The following is a 6,319-nucleotide window of genomic DNA, read 5'->3' as shown; positions in this document are numbered from 1 at the left end:
GTCTGTTACATGTTTCAAGTACATCTTTGTCAGTAACTACTCGAGATAATGCATTCAACCCGATCATATGCTTTGGTTTTATTAAATCTTGATAGCAGAAGCTCCAGATGTGCCCTTCTTTCTTCTCAGATAGTGGATACATCAGTAAGCCATGACAATGTTATCGGAACTAACGTGATTGGCCCTAATGCATTCTGTTCCTCCTCAATTAACATCATCCAGAATTGGCTAGTCTACCTGTATGAGCTTTCTAACAGATCTTACATATTACATTGCACAAAGTAATTTACTGAAATTGAGTAAGAGACAGAGGATGTTTTTACCATTGGGATGAGGACCTACACTCCTCTATCACCTCTTGCAGCATGCGAACACCATTTAGAAAGCCAAGAACTTCCTTAGTGATGGTGTCACCAATTAGGCACCAGTGCTCTTGGTAAAGCCTGCTGTAAAACCATAAATGCCTGCGATCTGTTGGGGCCCATCATAAACAGAACCTTTTCCACCTCTTTTGCTGAGAAGAGAGCACACTGAAAGGCATTCATATCAGCTGTGAATTTTCTCGGGATGTACTGGATCACCAGCTATGGATGAAGATCAGCTTGGAAAAGGTTGCTGTAGAAATAAGTTGCCATAGCTTGCAGATTTTATTGAGCAGTTGCCAAACTATCATCCTCCTACACCAGAGAAACAATGTGCATAGAAAACTATATTTATGTGTAGTTGACTTCATTTACATGGATATAAATACTTGCATTGTTTTTGAACTTTGTAAAAAATTTGCTTCAACTGAGTTTTATTTATTTGTAGCTCCCCGCTGGTAACTTGATGTAGCACTTCACCAAGTGAGCCCAGGCAAGTGACAATTGATTTCTCGCATTTTTATTGTGGTGTGAAGTATTTGTGTTGTGCTGTGATGTTTGAACAATAAATAGGAAGGAGGTCATCTTTTAAATGACAAAAATTGATGTTTTGTCAAATCCCTATACTCTACCTGCGTCCGTCAAATGCCTAGTCTTTTGGGAGACACTCAAATTATTAGTATTTCTTATTTTCCTCTAGATATTCCCTAGATTACCATTGTATGGACCAAAAGTTAAAACAAGGGTGACATATTTGGCGAAAATGCCCACCTGTTGCAAATTAAAGACCAATTGGATGTGTAGCAGTGTGAAATAGTTATTTTGCCATGACTATATAGGATTTTAAATGTTGTTATGCACAAAAACGCTCTCTAGTTTTAAAAATATTTGCGGTGAGATTTTGAAAAACACTTGTTGAATATTTTTTATGGAGTACCATGCAAGAGTACTGTAGTGTAATTTTCCTCCCTTGCATTGTGTGCTCTTTTTACAGCAATATAGTGTGTACTTTTTCTTTGACAGGTCAGACGAATTGCAGTGGAGCACCAGGAGGGAGAGGAGGAGGTAGCAGTTAATTGGACCTTTGTTTAGCATTTTGTAACAACACTCCGAGTAGGGAATCCCCGAGTACTCCACGTGCGATGACGAAGCCTGCAGATACTGTGCAGCATGTCGCTAGTAGTGTTTTCAAGGCAGCAGGTGTATAAGGAAAGGTATTGCACTTGTTGTTGCAACTCTAGAGTAGTAGTAGCCCTCATCATCTTAGCTTAGATGTCCGTCACTCGAGTGAGGAGTGAAGGAGGAGATGACCGGCAGCAGCAACGCTCATTCCTGATTGTCCAATCGTCCCGCTGGAATTAACGTAATGTTGATTGATTGTATGTATGCCAAATTATTCATGCCAGACGAGGAAAAACTAGAACTGATGGCAAGTTGATTTCGGTTACCAAGAAAAATGTTTGGAATCGATGGCAACGAATAATGCGTGATCGATCGTATTAGACATGATTTTGTTTCCATTTGTGGGTAGCATGCCTTTTGTGACTGATATGGAAACTTTTTCCCCTGGTCGACGATGCATCCTGGAGCGGAGAAGCTGCAATACCTATCTATACCTACCTAGTGCAGCGTCTCTGCATGTCACTGCAAATTTCAACTGCTCAACATGCAAGTTGATGTTAAAGTTGAAGCGTTGCGGGCCTGGGCTTGACAGCGTGCTGCGATAGAGGCGTCGACAGATCAGTCACTATCAGGTTGGCGTGTCCAACGTGAAACTATCTGACAAGAAATGCAGAGTAAAACGGAGTGGCTTGTTCAAAATGCAGACCAGTGACGCGTCAGCTCTTGTGAGTTGTAGGGAGTAGTGATGGTGAACTGGATGATTTGCATCAGGATCGTGGCAAATGACTATAAACCATCATGTAGGTACATGAGAAATTGCCAACATGCTATAACCATCCACTTGCAACAACACTACAACAGAACAAACAGGTGAGCTGTGATGCCCAGCAACGCCAATAAGCATTGTGACATCTATGTTCCATAGTGGATAGGCTTATATTTCGTCCATGTGCCACTTATACTTGGAACTGAGCAACCTGGCATTGGTTCAGATAACACTTCACTTTTCCTGCATGTCGCAGCAAAACAGAGCAAGTCAAAAAACTATTCAGTATCACTGTTTTGAAATGACATTTCAGTAGACATTTTAGAAAAACCGTAGTAGCCTTATTTCCTGTCATTATTTTCAGAATTATAACTCCAAACTAAACATGTAAAATTTCTTCGATATATAGCCACCATCTAAGTATTCTGGTGGCATGTACCTGCTGCATCATATCATCAGCATCAAAGATACGATTAGTGCAATATAATTAAAACTATAGTAACTGGCCTAAACTATGATTATCAACTTACAGTGTTCCTTTGACGTTGAACATCTGTGTTTTGTGGGTTTCCGTTGAAGCAACAAGCCCCAACAAACCAGTGTCTCCATTTTTTGCCATCAAGTTCTTATCCAGCAATACATTAGTAGGTTTTAAGTCTAGATGATAAATATGTTTGTTTTGCACAGTATGCAGGTGATTTAAACCCTTGGGGCTTAGTTGATTTGGTAACATGTGGGCCAGTCAAGATCACAAGATTTATCTGCAAATGGAAAAGGAGAAACATATAAAGCTATTGAATCATGTATATTACTGTATTACTAGCATGCAAATATGTACCCTGCATATATTCAAAGCATAGAATTCGCTCCATTATTTTAGCGTGAATTAGTTCCCATAATAGGGTACATACTTATAACGTGATTCATAGCAGTAGCGGAGTAACCGTACAACATTTTGATGATTGACCTTAGTAAGGTTACGGGATTTGTTGTCAAATGCGCTACCATCGAGTCCTTGGAACTGATGATGCTTCTTCACAACGATCTCCTCACTTGTTATGACGGCCCATGGGTTTGCAGTCGGCATTTGATAAGTAGAGAATATAATCTTATATCTTATATTTACTAATTGGAGGCACCTTTCATGATCTCTCATTAATCCACATCATCAAAATTAATTGAACAGTTAGATTGTAAAATTAAGGACAAGGATAAAAGAACAACTCGCGTAACGCCGATGATGCCGTCGTATAAAAAATGCATCTGACACGTCCAACTTTTGTTAAACAAACAAAGAAAAAACCAAGTAAAAAACAAACAAACAACGATAGCCACAAGTAAAAAAAATGAAAGGCCCCACCCGTTCCAATAAATTAGGTAGCAGAACACCCTCACGTAAGAAAAGATGGAAAGCCCCTACCCGTTCCCACAAATTAAGAAGCAAAATCCGCATTTAAAAATCCTAATGATAAGATGCCAAAATAAATCCCAACGATAAAAGGGAAAAAATAATCAAACGGGCAGATTGCCGGAAATAAAAATTAGCAAACTTGCATAACAAAAATTATACCTCCACCTGTCTGCACAAATAAAAACACTACGTACCCAAGGGATCAAACCAACGTGTACCAAAAAAAAAAAGGAGTCAGGTACAGAAAAAGGGTTAGTCCTTAGAACTCACGTTACTTCCCAAGGCAAAATAAAAACGGAAAAACTAACGCCCACACGTGTGAGAATTTTCACATCGCCCACACGCCTCCATCACCACTCATTTTGCCACGTATGAACAGATGACATCAGCAGAAATCTTTTTGGTTTTTGGCTTAAAATGTTTTATCTCCTAGTTAAAAAAATGAATTAAAAATCCGTTTTCACCATTAAATCCGTCTCGACGAGATCATCAAAACTAGACCCCATGTTGATATGTTTCGACGAAAAAAATTTTGCCCAAAAGTTGCCATGATGTTTACACTGTAGTTGCCATAGTGCTTAAACTAAAGTTGCCATGTTGCAATTTTAGTTTGTAGATCATGACAATTTTAGTTTTTCGATGATGGCAATTACAGTACTTTGACCATGAAAATATATTTTTGTATGAACCATGGCAATTTTAAGTGCATGTATCATGACAATTTTAATTTATGGTGCATGGCAAGTCTAGTTTCTTAATTCCCCATTTTATAATATGTCAAAATTTACTTTTAAATGTAGAAGAAAATAGCTGAAACATATCATGGCAACTTCAGTATAAACATCATGGCAATTCATGTGCAATAGACATGACAACTTTTAACCAAAAAAATTTCGTCGAAATATATTGATATGAGATCTAGTTTCGAAGATCTCGTCGCAAGCGATTTAATGGTGAAAACGGATCTTCAATCGGATTTTTCATTTAAGAGATAAAACATTTTAAAAACAGAAAATCCAAAAAGATTTCCACATGCATGCATGCGGTGACATGGCGTACTCTGTGTGCTATATGGCGTGTGGGCGGGTTTGACTCCCACCACACGTGTGGGCGTTAGCGTTGTCCAAAAAAAAAACAGACCATGTAAATAAAAAGGGTGAGTCCTTAACACCCACGTTACTTCTCAGAAAAAAAAACTGGGTTCTCACCATGTACATACAATTAAAGATTAAGCCCATGCCTCCCAAAAAAAAATAGTCCTTAGCATCCAGGTTACTTCCTGAAAAAACAAGTTACAAAAAGAGTTTTCACTACATATGTGAAATAAAATTCTGCAAAGAAACATACTGGTGGGAAAACATAATACAACGCGACATGACCAGAAAAGACACAACCTCAAAAAGGAACTTCTCACCGCATATGTGAAATAAAACCTTGCAAAAAGAAACATACATACATGCAATAAAAGATTAAATAGACACAACCACATAAAAACAAGAAAATCCTCACGTCAATTGAAAAAACAAGGAAAACCTCCACCCGTCCACACAAATTAAGAAGGAAAGCCTCCGTTAAAAACTCAAATGATAAAATGTAAAAAATCCAACGATAAAAATGGAAAAAAATCCACGATCAGGCTGATTAACCATGAAATAAAAATTAGACCCGATGGATCCATCAATTAAATATTCTCCCGATTAAGATATGTGTGGACTCCCTGTACGACCGATGCCTCCTCCTCTGCTTCAATCCTACTCTCCTACCAATGGCCGCCGATCACGATTATTTGTCAGTGAGTGTGCTCTCCCACCTGCATGGACATCGGCGCACCACAAAGGAGCCCGAAAGCTAGGTGTTGGAAGAGACGAGGAGCTGCCCTCACAAAGTGTCACAAGGGCGGCCTAATTTATTTTTCTATATTCTAGAACAAGAAGACCTCTCATGTTTTGTCGATCAGTAAAATATCCAGAGGGAGTATTTAATATTAGAAGTGCTAGCCAGCACGGGTTGATGGCTAGTATACTAAACTAGGATATACTAGATGTAAGACCAATTTAACAAAAAATCTTCTAGCAGGAATATGTAAGATTTAAGTGTCCACTGAGACGTTGATATACCTTGGCTCATATAGACACTCTAGCCTCCGCTGCAACATTAATAGTCAAACCACTTTATTCTGGCCAATCTGAAAGCCATGAATTTGTCCCGGCCAGTGGTTATAGGGAATAAACATACCCGTAATTCTCTTCTGTGTTGCGGAATAGTCGTATATTTTATTGGATTAGTGTCCCAATCAAAACAAATACTACATAATTTCTGCAGTAGTATGGATAGATCTCACGCGTTGAATGAGATAAAACAAACGGTCCAGTTTCAGTTATGTACTGTAAAATGTCTCACTTGGGGCCAGATATTATATTTCCTCGAAATATGGGGCGACCCATGTATTCTCTGGGACTGCCCATAAACTCGTAGGACAAGAATCCCCTATGGCTAACCACCGTGATCTGCACCGTTGGGGCGGTTCTTCATGTGTGCCGATAAAAAATGATGTCGCAGTAGATACACGCCTGGTCGTCATTCGGGTGTGTGTGTATATAAATATATATATATAACAATGTTTATATATAGGGAAGTCATGCAATTAGTAATGTAGCT

The sequence above is a fragment of the Triticum aestivum genome, chromosome 3D (genome assembly GCF_018294505.1).
Source record: "Triticum aestivum cultivar Chinese Spring chromosome 3D, IWGSC CS RefSeq v2.1, whole genome shotgun sequence".
Taxonomy (NCBI): domain Eukaryota; kingdom Viridiplantae; phylum Streptophyta; class Magnoliopsida; order Poales; family Poaceae; genus Triticum; species Triticum aestivum.
This window is presented reverse-complemented; position numbering follows the sequence as displayed.